Source organism: Acanthopagrus latus, chromosome 4 (genome assembly GCF_904848185.1).
Source record: "Acanthopagrus latus isolate v.2019 chromosome 4, fAcaLat1.1, whole genome shotgun sequence".
NCBI lineage: Eukaryota > Metazoa > Chordata > Actinopteri > Spariformes > Sparidae > Acanthopagrus > Acanthopagrus latus.
The window spans coordinates 319180-335000 of record NC_051042.1 but is presented as its reverse complement, the minus strand read 5'-3'; the positions used below and the strand labels follow the sequence as shown (position 1 = coordinate 335000).

The 15821-nt window shown below is 45.9% G+C and overlaps 1 protein-coding gene across 4 annotated transcripts in view; it reads left to right on the top strand.

Moving 5' to 3' along the window:
• Positions 1-15821, top strand: part of LOC119017678 (cell migration inducing hyaluronidase 1) — a 161323-nt gene that overhangs the window by 41 nt on the left and 145461 nt on the right. The window contains exons 1-2 of one of the 4 annotated variants that reach the window (XM_037094538.1): positions 460-674; positions 766-933. The gene's annotated coding sequence lies outside the window, so the exon portion shown is untranslated. Of the gene's footprint in view, positions 117-210; positions 433-459; positions 675-765; positions 934-15821 lie in introns of those variants that run through there. The other 3 variants (XM_037094536.1, XM_037094537.1, XM_037094539.1) reach the window with 3 other exon arrangements.

Sequence of the window (15821 nt, the reverse complement as noted above, 5' to 3'; positions counted from 1 at the left end):
CTCCGCGCTCAGACACCGGCTGACACACTCTCAGCGCTCCGCTCCATCACTGCACTGCTCCGGGCTGCGCGGCTCCCAGGCTCCGGGACTGGACGTGGATTATATGCTCCAGGTCGGTAGGTCTCTGTGGACTCTTTCACATCTTTTGTGGGGAGTGGGGATGTTGTGTGTGTGCTGACATTGGGGCGCATCCACAGTGGGTACTGGGGGCGTAATTTGGCCGCTGCGAGCCACAGGTGTGCTGGAAAATCTCCGTGTCGTTAAATTGCGGTTTCTATGCGGGCGATGCGTGCTGCTGGCAGGAGGCACACTTCAGTCACTGCCGCGGCGCGGGGCTGAAGACGGTCGCGGTCCGTACATCTATCAGCTTGTGCGCGACAGCTGGACTATTGAACGCACGCCGCGTGTCCTGCCACGACTCCAGAGGCGAAGGTAAGTGGACTGAGGTCAGTGCGCGCCGGTAGCACCGCTCCGTTTCCAGCACACGGCTGTGCCCAACAAACAGCTGAGCTCGCACTGTGCGTGCAGCCGGAGCTGAAGTGTAGGTGACAGAGTGAGGGACGGCGGGATGATCTGCGGAGGAGCGCAGTCTCCAGCAGGAGAGAGTGAGGGCAGCACCGGCGTCCTGCTGTGGCTTCACCTCAACATGCTGCCGAGCCGTGCGCGCTGGAGAGGTGAGCCACACGCGGGTGGGTAGACCTTTAACAGTAACAGGAGGAAGAGCTCGTGGTGTTCAGCAACAAAACAAAACGACGCTTTTGTCAGAATCCAACATGTTGAGATCGGCGCCCGTTCAGCCAGCAGCCGCCCCGCCGGCAGGTCTCCGCTCGGCTCCGCTCCGTGGACGCTGCGCGCAGATCAGCGGGGATTCCGCGCTGCTGTTCGGCTCCGGAGGAAACAAGTGCACTGAGCTCTTCAGTCTCCTTCAGGCAGGTGAGTGGACCGTTTTCCTCCTTCGTACCTGCAGGGATGATGCCTATCAGCTGTGCTGTCAGTAGATCTGTGTAGGTCAGGGCTGTAGCCACAGACACTGATGTGGAGAGTCAACACCTGCCGCTCTCCACGGTTCCATAGAAAGATTACTTAGATTGTTTTTCTGTAAACCATACCTCTGAGGATTGTACGAATGTCAGCTAAATGTTTGGCACAATTTAGATTTAGCAGTCACGTTTTGAAACTGCGAGAGGTACCATCATCATCATCATCATCATCATCATCATCCTCATCATCCTCATCCTCATCATCATCCTCATCATCATCATCATCATCATCATCATCATCATCATCATCACCGCCTGTAAAGGTCAACATGTCTGATTTGAGTGTAGTTGTTCTCTGATAAATTAAATCACCTGATATTAATAGAATATATGACAAGAGTCTTTGTTATTTCTTCTCCTCTGCTGCTTTGGAGCATTTGGCTGCATCGTACAGTGCTGAGGTGCCTTGGTGTGGTTATGATGATATGTGTGACTAACTCTGACATTATGACTGATAATGAAGACTTTATCAGAAGTCTTATTTGCAGTTGAATATCCACTTTTGTCTTTCACTGCTGTGGGTGTGTGGCGGATGCTCGTGATGGCGACCGTCTCTGGGTGCAAAATGTGCAGATCAGGTGGAATCTGGGCTGGAGCTGATGAAATGATGGCTCCGAGCTGTCTGTGGCTGTCTGCTGCCTTCCTGTGTTCCCCTGTCACCTTCAGCGTCCTCCAGAGAGCATGATATAATGAAGAGGAGGAGAATAGCAGGGTAACAAAGAGTAAGAGCAGGCTGGGAAGAGTGGCAGTGATTGTGATAATGAGGAGGAAGAGGAAGAGGAAGAGGAAGAGGATGGCATTCTTGTAGACAACTATTTGTGTCTGAGTGACCTGCTCTGAGAGCCATGAGCCAAGTTACACAACCACTGCAGGCTAAAGGGCCAGTCAGTCCTGGCAGGAGCTGGTTATCAGTCTGTGGTGGTGGTGATGATGATGATGATGATGATCTGTGTGCGATCACCTGAAAGCCAGCTGACATTAGCTCACCTGCAGCCAGCTCTGCGCTCACTAGCACCGAGCTGAGTCCTCCTGGTTAGATTTCATCTTCATGTGATTAACTGGCTGCGTGGACACGTTGTTGTTGTTGGAGATGTTTTGGCCTTTTCACTGTCTTGGCTGTGTCTGAAAAATTCCTCCCCAACATAACCTTCATTACACTAAAACAGCATGTGAGTATGTCTGAAACCTTGCTATGAACCTTGGTAGAGGTGAATTTCAAGCTATTTAGTGAAAATGTTCCAGCTGGCGACCACAACATGCCAGCGTTGTTTCTTCTTCTCTGCATCAGGCAGACTGCACCCTGCTGCCCTCTAATGTTCGTCATTAACGCTCCTTTTAACAGTTATTTATATTCGTATGCAGTCTGAGACTGTGTCTGTATCCCATCAGTGTCTGTGTTTGTGCAGTTGTCCAGGTTGAGTAAAGTGCACAGAGTGAACCAGGTGTCTCCAGCTGCTCCTGGGTCTGTATCACTGGAGACGGCAGCCGTAATCAGCAACTTGTTTTTTACAGTTAAAAAGACGTATTTGTTGTTACAGAGAAAGTGAAGCACTGGGAAGAGATCTGTATAAACTGACATGAACGTATCCAACCCTACCAAGAGCAACGGGTGTCACGCCTGATTCTCTGGAGGGACGCTATGTTCAGTTTGTGTTGTGACAGACTCCGATGGACTGACACCACCCATTAGATAGAACTGAGTGGTGAACCAATCCAATCCAGTTTATGAAAGCTTTGACATTTGTTGCTCTGAGGGGAGCAGACTTCCCAAACCACCGCAAATGACTGTCGAGGCCACAACATTTTGTGTCTCTTTTAATTTGGTGGGGCATTTAGTGGGATGATGTAAATGAGCTAAGCTGTGGTTGAGTTAATTTGAATGCGCTGCTGCTAATTAAGAACTGATGTTGGGCTGTTAGGGTGCATCTTGAGCATGTCTGACAGCTATGGAGCCTCTGCTGCTCAATCTGAAATATCAGCCGAACAAACCAGGGACACCAATTACTCATGCTCTCTCTGCAAAGTAGAACCAAGTCTATTTGAGAGACGATAGCAGCGAAATAATTCTGCCGGCTCACATTAGGGTATAGTGTGAGTGAGAAGCCTGTAAAATGTTCTCACATTCTGCTGCAGAGCCCTGAGTGCCTGCTGCACAGGAGGTGATTGCTTCTTCTTGTTAGCTGAGAGAACTGTGTTGTGAGCGTGAGCAGCAGGCATTAAGAAGGCGGCTTCACTGAAAGAGAAAACCATCTACAGAAACATCAGCTTTGTCTTTTATACACACAAAGGATCAAACTGCTGCAATGCTCAATATGTTGCTTATGATGATGGAGCTCCTGGTTTTGTTTTGGCAGCAGACATAAAATGTTAGCGACTCGTGAAAGAGCCACAAATCTTCTGCAGGAGCTGGATGGAGGCCAAACCAGACGCACCCGACTGGATTCATCAGGTGGGCTCAGACACTCGGGGTCATTTCAACATAGTCGACCTCATTATGTCTTATAGATGTGTAGTATGGTGAGTGCTTGCTAACCCATTAAGCTTAAAAAAACAATAATTCAACTTTAGTTTCAACTCTTTCTGCTGCCCCCATGTGGCCAAAACACATGAATGCACCTTAAATCTTCTAGAGATATTCTTGTTTATTCAGTTTGATCTTGAAAGGGAAGTGGTGTGTGCTCTTGGATTACTTTAGACATGTGGCAACATTTTCTAGCATCACTTTCGTTGTGAAGCAGTGATTGGTGAGTTTATGTCATTTTACCAGTTTGTCCTGCTTGAGACTGAAGACACAGTGGCTGAAGCAGCGAGTGACTGGAGGGTTCTTCACTTCTGTCAGACCTGAGGAGCAAATTTCATTAGAAAGACGAGCAGAGAGGCACTGAAGGCTCAATGAGGGAATGATTCTTAGTTTGATCTACCAACAGGCTCTGCTGGTGCTACTGACCCCCCCCCCCCCCACACACACACACATACACACTGGTGATTTGATTGGTTGAAGTTAGCCCATGATAGACCTCTACATATTCAAAAATACACACACGCACACACACACACACACACACACAGAACCTTTTGGCCTTGCTCTTATTATGTCTGCTGAAAGCAATCCCTTTCCAATATGAGGACGACTCCTCTTGGCAGAGAGCGAGCCTTTACTTTCCAGTGTAGGCTAGACTTTCCACGCCCACATCCTCACGTCCAGTCAAAGACATCCAGTCAGAGGGAAGAACTGGCAGAGAGCTGCCACCGTGGATGATTGGGCCGGCAGCCAAAGGCCACAGTTTACTTGAGGAAACCATCAGCTCTCTAGCCTCAACTGAAAGAGGAAAAGGTCCCTCCCACTGGTCAGGCCTGCTGGCTGCAGGCTGCTTTCTCCTCTGCTCTGCTTTGGAGAATAATAGCTCCAGATTCATAGATGAAGTCTCTTAGACCAATCTGGTGATTTTCTTTCCCTTTTTTGTTCGACCCATCCATCAGCTCCTTAATGGGCTGTGAAATGGTTTAGAACAGTTGCTTTCCCTCGTGTTCCTGCTACCCTGCGACCCCTTCTCCATCCAGTCCGTATCATAATTAATGAAATAAAATGGCAGTGAAGGGCTTGCGTGGATAACTGTGTGAATGAATTCCAGGCACTGCCCTGGCACTACAGCATACAGCTGCTCCTGCCTTGTGTGTGAGTCTGCTCTTCTTGTGGATTGATGCGATCCAGACAGACTACCACGTCTATCTGCAGCCGCTAAAAGCTGACATTACACAACACAGCCACGTCCTCCACACTGTGATTTTCTTGGATCTCAAGAGTCCAATTTAGATCAAAGCATGGGAAGAGGGGCGTAGTGTAGCACACACCCAATGACATTCTTGTTTACCCATTTCACCCCATTGATTTGCAGGAATAGAATTTACCAGCCTCGCAGGCTGAGCCCTCTGACAGATGTAGGTACAGTAGCGACTGCTCAGACTGGCAGGTTTCACTGAGTCTTGTGATGTACAGTTAATGAGCTGGGCCCAGTGTGTTCCTCTCTGTGTAGTGGTGTGTGTGCTTGTAATGGAGGGCTGGATCAACCACAAAATGTCATTGAAAGCATTTATCAAACACTGATATACTGTTCATCGAGCCTCAGTTATGAGCTTTGACAGAATGGTTTTGCAGTGACTCCCGGGGCTTTTTCCAGTCACGTGCTCCACTCTGTCTGACTCGGCACGTCAGCCCAGTGCTGAAGAGATTTGCATTTGTATTAAAACAGGGCTAGCTACCTGAAGGTGTGTCTTTATCTGATGATGTGCTTGTCTTGACTAGTGGTCAAGGGAGCGGCTGTAATTACTCTTCCTCCTTGCAGTATTTTCATAGAATAGCTCCAAACAAAGCTCCATTATTATGGTGATAAACCTGTTTCCCTTCCTACACATTCTGCAGGAGGAGTCCCCCGTGTTTACTTATTTATTAAAGCTTTTATTATGTAGTAGCAAAATCAGCAACTGTTTTCACCAGCAGTGACTTGACATGACTCCTGAAACAGCTGAAAGTGAACACGCTAACAGTAAAATAAAGCAGATGTGTGAAGTACAAACAGGGACTCAGGAGAAAACCTCTTCTTCACACTACAGAGACGCAGCTGGAAGTTACAAAAGTACTGAGAGCTGAACAGAAACTGCAGTTGTAAGACATGCTTGTTTGAGGGGGCGATGGCGGTTGGCGAGGTCGCAGGACGTCGCAGCAGGAGGCAGGGCAGGAGTGTTTCCACCCGCTCCAGTGAAACCTGCTCTGCCACTCGGTTTGACTCGGTGCAGTTAAACTTGAGAGCTCGTGAAATACACAAGTGTAAAAATAATACAAGATACTTCATATTTCAAAATCACCCTAACCAGTCCTCACATACGTGGAGCCTGTTTACCGCTGGATATCTTCTCCTCTTTCACACAGAGCAGACTCTGACACGAGACGCTGCTGGAGGTGTTTTGTAGCTTCAAGTGTGTGTGAAGCTGCTGCAGGGTCTTTATACAACAGGCCAAGAATGCCTCAGCAGTGATTAGTGGTTTATAAGCAGAATCAGAGCAGGCGTGGAGCTGTCGACACAGATAAAGGAGCATGTCTGGGCTCTGGAACCAGCAGAGCTCAACATGATACCACTGCCTGACCCCATATTAATGTTGCTGCAGATCACACACACACACACACACACACACACACACACACACACACACACACACACACACACACACACACACACACACACACACCTCTAATGTGCCAAGATGTGTTTGTACAGGCAAGTCTTGTTATCCGCATATGGAAAGACTCTACCTGTGTGTGTGTGTGTGTGTGTGTGTGTGTGTGTGTGTGTGTGTGTGTGTGTGTTTGGTAATGTGGACGCTGACTAATAAAGGTGAAAGTGAGAGCCGTGGTGCATACTTCTCTAGTCTAAGAAAGAAGTGAATGATGAAGTGTGAGTCATTATTGATTGACAGCATCAAGTCTAAGTATTGAAGGACGGAACATAAGTGGAGCGAGCTCTCTGTGTGACTGTGACTACGGAGCTGGTGCTGTGATATCATGTGTATGAGTAACTCAGGGCAGGCAGGTAACTGACAGGGTCTTTATCAACATGGCAGTGGTGCGGTCGATACACCTGACATGAACTAGAATGAAACAAGTTATTGAGCTACGGGAACCCTGTAGTGCAGACATGACTGAAGTGACTTTGGCATCAGTCACTATTGTGACAACAGCACAGAAACACTGCAAAGAGGAAATTAGTTGAAAGAGAAGGAAGCTGAAATAAATAAAGATCTCTGGACACGAAGAGTTCAAATTCATCAAATATTTAATAATACTGATCTGAAACATCTACTGCTGGTCCTTTAACTGTGGTTAAACCCTGGTGGACAACTCACTAACTTTTTTATTTGTTTTTCAATTCACCTGCCTCCACCTGGCAGGTTTCCACAGTACAGGGGAGCTTCAGCACCACAGGACCAGGGCGTCAACTCCAACCACATCACCTGAGCTCCAGTCAGGTTCCAGTCACAGACTTGTGACTTCATTTGGACTGGAAAGTACTTGATTAGTTATTTATAGAGCTGTCGGAATAACATTTTAATTTCAGTTAATTAATTACAGAAAAGATAACACGTTTAGAAAATCCTGCAGATGAATTGCTCTCCATGCCAGCTCCTGAGCCGCAGCTCTGGATGGAGGCAGGTGACTAACCTCTGCTGAGCGTAGCCTCTGTGTAGCTGCATCTCCTGAGCTGCAGCCGGACGTGCACCTCACCTGGAATGTGACCGTACTGCAGCGACGCAGACCACAAGGAAGGTGACTGGTACATTTGTATATTCTGACTTCTTCTCTGGTGCAAAGCGGCAGTGCCAGTAGCACATTGTAACCTGGAGTTTCTGTGTTAAACACACTGAGCTCTGGCTGTTGCACTCCCTCCTGACTGCTCTTCAGGCTGAATGTCTGAAGCACAGGCTGCCCCTCAACCAGCCGCCTGGTGCCCAAACCAAGTCCTTCAAGCTCGGCCTGTAAGTGTGTCCATCCCTGCAGTGTCTCTCTAGCTGTGAGCTGGTGTGTTTTAAAGGGGAAAGTACAGCTGGAAATCTGCTCACCAAATAATAACACAAATGTATTATCTAGTTTTTCTATCATTGCAGTTTTGTATTAAAAAAAAACTTTATTTCATATTTTTATATCATCAGCACAATCCCCATGATCTTATATTCACATTCTAGCTTGTGTGAGATGGAGCAGTGTGCCTGTAGGACAGCGGCTGGTGTCTGCAGTGCTTTGGTGGATATCTCATCGTCTTTCTGTTTTTTCTGGATAGCACTTTAATTTCTCTGCCTGTGTCCGTGCTGTCAGACCCGGGCCTCCACAGGGATTCTGTCACCGCCTCATCCTGACCAACTCATACACGCATTTTCATATCACTGTCTTATCACTCACTCCCAGGAGTCTACACTTTTTAATATTCATTCATTAACACAAAGGGTGTACACGCTGTGTTACCATAGTGTGTCCTTTGTGCCGCGTGTTGAATAAAACATGTGACTCTGCTGTTGACGGGTTTCATCCCTCATCTGTCTGCTGGCTGTCAGTCATCTCTTCTGGCTGCTGTCACAACAGCTGCCCTGTCCTGCCTGCTGTCCTCTCATGTGTATGTGAACACTGATATTTGGAATGGAGCTAAAAATACTTTGTGGCATTAAGTGTCTGAAAGCATTTTGAGATATTATTAGTAATTTATTGAAGTGGCTCTTGGAGGGCTCAGAGGTCTGGTACTCATTTTCTGCTTGTTTTCATGAATGAGAGCAGTTTGTGTAAATATGATCACCCACCAGGTTTATACCTCAGGCTCAGTGATAGATGAAAACACTTGTGTGATTTCTATCTATTTTCCTCGTTGTGGTGTGGAGTTTAAAAGACGTGAGTAAAAACCAAATTGCTGTGACGCTGCAACAGTCACAACCAGCAGCAGAGATGTGAAATTGTCAAACTTTCTGAGATGTGTTATTTTCAACTGTAACCAACATTTAGAGATAAATAGTTAAACATGGTGGTCTGGCCTGACGTCTCTGAAGTGCTTATTTCATTCACTGTGTTGTCTTTTATAAACCAGCTCTACCCAACATGGAGATCTGTGACTAACTGCTAGCTGAACTGTGCAGACGTCAGCCTGTGACCTAACAGGTGAATCAGGTCTCCAAGCTAACGTCAGTGAAAGTGTTGTTGATGACATGTGGGTGCATGTGTGATGCTTGAAGAGGAATGAGATGTAGGACCTGTTGATTGGAAAAAGCATATTGAAAACATTGTATGTCATCTGTTGCGTGGTGCAAGAATGTTTACACTAATGTAGACGTTAGTGTAAACACACATTGTGATTGGTTGTATTAGTCAGGCCGCTATGATGTAACAAAAGAACAATTACATTGTGTGAAATTCAAGAGACAGCGTTTTATTTTGCTCAGAACCATGACTGATTAAAATGTTAAAAGGTTTTACTTCAGTGAGGACTGAGACCTGCTGCGAGTCATCAGGTGGGTTTCTGTACCACAGTCAGTGTTCTGCTGTCTCTGGGTCGGGTGGGTCGGTGTGATACTGATCAAGACAAGATTAATCCAACTGCCATTTATATTCACTTGGTTTCACAAAGGCCTCCTAACCCCTAACCCTAATAAAACACAAAATCAGACATTTGCATTAAAGAATAGATGGTAGTTAGTGCTTTGGACTCCATTGGACTGGCTCCGGCCCGGCGTACCTGTACACCTGTACACCTGTACACCTGTACATCTGTTCACCTGTACACCTGTACACCTGTACATCTGTACATCTGTACACCTGTACACCTGTACATCTGTACACCTGTACATCTGTTCACCTGTACACCTGTACACCTGTACACCTGTACATCTGTACACCTGTACACCTGTACACCTGTACATCTGTACATCTGTTCACCTGTACACCTGTACATCTGTACATCTGTTCACCTGTACACCTGTACATCTGTACATCTGTACACCTGTACACCTGTACATCTGTACACCTGTACACCTGTACATCTGTACACCTGTACATCTGTACACCTGTACATCTGTTCACCTGTACACCTGTACACCTGTACATCTGTACACCTGTACACCTGTACACCTGTACATCTGTACACCTGTACACCTGTACACCTGTACATCTGTACACCTGTACACCTGTACATCTGTACACCTGTACACCTGTACACCTGTACACCTGTCTCTGTCAGTCTGCAGGAAGCACCAGCTTTGTTCTCTGTACAAAGAGTCACCCCTTCTCTCTAAATACAACATATCTTAACTATGTTGCATTAGACCAGACCAGTCCTGTCTTTAGCAGCTTCATACATACCTGAGAAACTTGATCTGAGAATATGAGAGGACCCCCTGTTACACCAGAGGAGAGGATCACCTCCACACATCACATTAACACCAGCCCTGTGTGTCTTCTCCAGCTGGCCCAGGCTTTAACTGCCTCTCTCCTCATATATTCAGCAGCAGCAGCCACAGATTTAACTCCCCGTGTTTTGAATTAATGTTGGTGGTGAAAAAAAAAACAGGAATTGATTAAATCTCTTCATGTGTGCTCAGTCAGGGTTGCGCAGTCACATCCAGGCATTTGTGTGGATGCTTGCGGTGCAAAACGGTTTTCAATGCAACCTCTGTTCATTATTTAAAACTAAAGCAAAAGCTAGCGAGAATATTCTGATCCCCAGCTGTGCTACAACCTCATGCTCCCCGCGTCACTGACCGCTGGCTGTGTGTGCACCAGTGAGATGAAGGTTAGGATGAGTTTTCACTGAATAACTTGCAGCCTCAATCTGCCTTGTAAGCCTCAAACCAACCGGAGAGTTCCAGTGAACACAGCAGAGACGATACAGAAACAAGCCAGCAGCAAACAGGTTGTTGATCATCTTACAGACCCAAAGAATCGTTGGCCAGAGATACAATCATGATGTAAAACTGCAACTAAAACGTCCCCACCATGCAGCTGTCGGATGGTGTTTTTCATATGCCTGCGTTGTTTCTGGAGCATTATAATTACAACTCAGCCGACTCGGGTTGGTGTCGTCTCTGGTTCCAGGACCGTCGTCTCAACTTACGACACAGTGTGGAGAACTCCATCTGGAGCAAGACATCGTGGCTGAGCAGGTTCCGACTCACGGTCATGTATTATTTTTACTTTCTGTTCACTTTTGTGTCGCTGTTTGAGGTGATGAGGAAAACACACTTTGTGTTCAATAAGAATTATCACTGTGAACCACACAATGCATATAGTATCTTTCACTCACGCAAACACACAAAGCAAAGGTACAGTTTTAATTTCAACCACATTCTTGCCTTTTTGTGCCAGGCTTCCAGAGCCACACTGGTAGCTATAAACATCTTTTTATATCCAGTGTTTATCATCCTCTGCTCCCACCCCACCACAGAGCCACCACACCAAGGCTGCCAAGCTATCCATTCTCACAGCTGTGACCGATATTTAGGAGCTGTTTTGGACGGCTGCTCATATCTTATTTTGCAACAGCACAAAGTGAAGAGGCTGCCAACAGCTTTCTTAATCAAGACACTGACGAGGATGAAAGTCACTCTGAAGAAAACATCTGTATAGATCATGGCTGAAACAAATGATGAGGGAGAGTCAGATGCTGAGTTGCCTTCCAGTCAGACTGGACAAGACCAGCTTGGAGGTGGATCAAGCTTGACCAAACAGACTTGCAGGTGTTATTACGATGTTACTCTGCCACTCAGTTTGAATATTAGAAGCATTTCAAAGATGTATCCTCGCTTAACAATGAAACGTTTCCTCTGCACTGAACTGAACCTGGACAGATAGTGTTTTGTATCCATGCAAGAGTAGAGAGTTTGTTTTCTAAAGGTGGCTGAAATGTTCCAGGTTCCTCTATGTTACCTCTACTTCAGGCCTTAAATACTGTGTGTGTGTGTGTGTGTGTGTGTGTGTGTGTGTGTGTGTGTGTGTGTGTGTGTGTGTGTGTGTGTGTGTGTGTGTGTGTGTGTGTGTGTGTGTGTGTGTGTGTGTGTGTGTGTGTGTGTGTGTGTGATTGCCCACCTAGGGCGAGGGAGATGACAAGCAGCGATAGTTTCAGATTGAGGTACAAAAAGTACAGCAGTGTGTGCGTGTGAATATAGACAGGCCATGAGGAGAGCTCGCTGTTTGCTTTAAAGTTAGTTTCCCCTGGAATTGGGAATTGTGTTTTGCTTCACGCAGGCAAGCCTTCAATCAGAATGGTAGGATTATTGTTGAGGCATTGCTTTGAAGTGTCTCCCTGAAACACACGTTGACAGTTGGAAACATTTTCTTGAGCATTTATTGCTGAAATGGTTGTGCAGCTACAGACAGCAGCAGAGTTTTGGTGAGGGCATTAACATTTGTCGATAGCAGGGGGATGATGGCTCAGACATTTGACAATAATCCATTGAGGGAGAAGAGCATCCAATTATCTTCTATTTGTCTGATGCAGATATTTCCTCAATCCTCAGTCAATACACAGCCAAAGGATAATAGACGTTAGAGTCGAGCTGCTGCCACCTCTCCTCTATAAAAGGTTTTTGTCAATAAATGAAGGTCTCTACATCTGTAGCTCATAATTCATTCTGATGTCAAATCGATGGTGTTTGCAGCCTTGCATGCATGAATTTGTGCACCATCTAATGTGAGTGTGTGTGCTGATAGTTTCATAGAAACCAGCAGTGATCGTGTTGCTTGTGATACTAAGGCCTTCAGAGTTACTTCTCATGTCAGTTGTTGAATGATAATACAACTTTTTGAGTTATCCACAAACACTTCTCCATGTTACCTGTCGTCTTGATTAATTCAGTATCATGGACATTCACAGTCAGGTGAAACCACTCCAACGCTCTCACTTTTCTCTTTATAATGCTGCTTCAGTATTGTTTTCATTTACTGGTTTCCGGATCTACTCATCCGGCATCGTGGTACAACACGGCCCTGCGTTTGTGGTCCGTGGTGTTCTGGTTGTTCTGCCACATATGTTTGCTGTTGTCTGTGATGAGGTCTCCTCTTCACCTCCATGATGCCAGCTCTCATTCTTGCTCTGGCGGTGTTGTGTGCTTCCTTGTCACCCGACTGAAAGGCCTAAATATAATTCATCCATCCATCCATCCACTGTCTGCAAACCCTTTATCCCTTTATGTGGTCGCAGGGGTTTTCTGTGGAGCCAGTCCCAGCTGTCTCTGGGTGAGGGCAGGGTGCTCCCTGGACGAGTCACCAGCTCATCACAGGCCTCACTGATGGCAGAGGCCGCCAGGCAAGGTGCCAACTGCACATCAGGAGCAAGGTGGGGTTCAGTATCTTGCTCAAGGACACTTGGGTGTGGGGGGATTGTGGGGTTGCTGCTGCAGCCTCAGAGCTTCTCCCTCCTGTTTCCTCTGTGTCTGAGATGGACCCGTCTGTGTGGATTCTCCTCAGGATAAGTCTTATGTGCATGGCATCAAATTACAGTGGTCAGTGAAAACTTGATTGTCACACACTGCAGAGTGGATGCAGCCTCCAGCACACAGTCGTATTTGAGAGGGCACATATTGTGCCGTATGTTCCTGAACAATGGTCCTGGTCGGCTGGCTGGTGAGCGTTTCCTAGAGAGACAGGATATTTCTTCAAAGAGAATTCTACTTGACTGCCTTTAATAACCCCACATACTGTAGGTTACCTGCGAGAGAATAACGCTTCATGTGATTTCTTTTCATCATGCAAATCAGATCCCTCCTCTGCAGCATGATTATCAATTGAATGTCTGGATTTTGATGCATACGAAGTAGCTATTCCCTTGTTTCACACTTGCTGAACTGTGAAGGAGCTCTTTAATATATGAGTTTCATTTTGTATTAATGTTATGGAATCTGAACTTAGCTTCACACATTTACATTTAAGTTAAAAACTTTAAACAAAGATTTTGCTTGATAATTAGGTGATGAATTAATATAATTTGCCTGCCAAACGATGTTCATTATTTTGTGTGTGTGTGTGTGTGTGAAAAGCATTTCTGCCCATTTCTTCCAGTTTTTGTGACTGAGCTTAAAATGTTCAATCAAATGAATTACAATGGGATGAAAGTGGATTGATCAGCAGAATAGAATAGTTGAATGATTGTTGTTTGTTCCGGTCCAGAAGCGGAGCGTGCTTCTGGGTGTTGGTGGCAGCAGTAGAACGAAGCCACTGCTGCGTTTCCAGCAGTCTTCTGTCTGTGCTGCCAAGCAGATTTACTTGTGTGGATTCGAATGGCAGTCGTTCTGGACGTGGCTGTTCAGCTTGGTGGCATCCATCAACATCAAAATCAGTTTGTAATCTGTGATTTCAGTTTGTCAGAGATGTCCCTAAGAGAGCAGGAGACGGATGAGGCAGCTTTCCTTGATCTTAGAGCCTTATCAGTGTCAGCACCACCACAGGCAGGAGACGGCTCTTTTCTCTTTCTGTTGTCTCTGATATCTACAAGGGCATTGTCCCAGATGGTGCTGTGGTGGAGTCAGACTGTGTGGTAGAGCTCTGGAGGTGAATTTAATACTTGTATTTTGTCAGTGAATCCCAAAAGAGGTGAAACAGAGAGAGAGGAGAGGAATTAGAAGACTGATCCATGAGCTGGTTGTCAACATACTGACATGCAGGCTGCAGTGTTTGGTGCTGGCTGCTGTCAGGGGGCATCATTAAAGTAAGGTTAATGTATTTTTTTGTGCTTTAAACATGTTGTGGATGTTGGAAATGATTAAATAGGTCGTTTTTCAATATGTTTTGACTTTTAGACTTTTCAAGTGCTGAATTTATTAGAAACCAAAACAAAACAACATGTCCACTGTGGCCAACAAAGTTTGCTGGCGGTTTGGTTGAACAGTAGGCTGGGAACTGGCTGGCTGTCTATCAGATGGGGGATAATGGAGGCAGCTGTAAGTGTACGTGTCTGTAGGAAGTAGAACCTTTTCTTTGCTTTGTTAGCCTGGTGGTGATGTGTGATGACTGAGATCATCCACATCAGCTCCATGGTTCTGCTGATGTTGAGCAGTAGATTGGTCTCTGTGCTCCACTCTGCAACACTCTGCATCCTCATTCTTCACAACAGCGTTCTCCTGATCTTAGTCCTGGCTGATGGGTCTTGCAGAGTTAACCACAGATGGCCCAGTTGTACCTCTGCATGGGTGGAGGCCATCTGCACTGAACAGACTCTCCTTCTCCAGAACAGATATCACTTTCAGATTGTGGGTTTTGCTGAGCTATGTGCTGTGAGTCGGCTGAACCTGTTGATCCCTCAGACTGTTGCAACTGGGCTTCCAGCTTGTCCTGCCAATAAAACAATTCAAAACTAGAAGCTGGCGTTGTCTCCCACATGCAGAATTACAGGTTGAATAGTGTCTTTAAATCTGAGACCTCTTGCTGTTGGCCAGCTCTCTTCATAGTGCTCCCATGTCCAAAGAAGAGGCAACGTGAAGATTCACCCTTCATGTGCCTGCCAAGCTTTCCTGTTGTCAGCTTCACTTCAGCTGTTCCTGGGATGGTCATGTGTCCACCTCTGGAGTTAATCCCAGTGAAGCAGTGGGGGGTTGAGGTACAACATGGCAATGGGCTCAGTGTGGACACACTAACTTAGATAGTTCTGCTAGACAACACATTGACACACATCTTTGACATCATGTCAGAACTGCTTTTTCTTCACATTCTGCTGATCATTTTAGTTAATTTTTTAAAAGGTTTTCAGCTAAAGCTTGTACTCAGTTTAAACTAGACCTGCAAACCACGTCCAGTGCTCATCTGTACATAGTTATATATAGTTATATTCCATTTATTATTATTGCAGTTTTTTTGTTGTTTCATAAATGATACATTGATTCCTAATTAGGTGACTAGATTAGGATGAATTTACATGATGTGCATTTGGCCTCTGTCTGTTACCGCTGTGAAAACAGTCAGACTGCTTCATGCTTTAACATCTCAGCAGTGTTTCTACCTGATCCTCAGCAGTATTATGCTATTCACTGAATTTAAAAAAGACATGCTACTGTTGGTCTGCAGGTCTCAACAGTCATGAGGTGAGTTCAGCTTCAAGTAACTTGTAGTGAATTTAGGAAAGTGCTTGAGAGTATTGGAATAATCAGAAAATGATGAGATAGAAATCTCTGGCACGATCTCATGGTCTCGCTGCTGTTCACTGTCTGCCACATGTTGAGCAACACAGGTTACCTTCAGCTGGAGCCAAGGTGAGCTTCACCTGA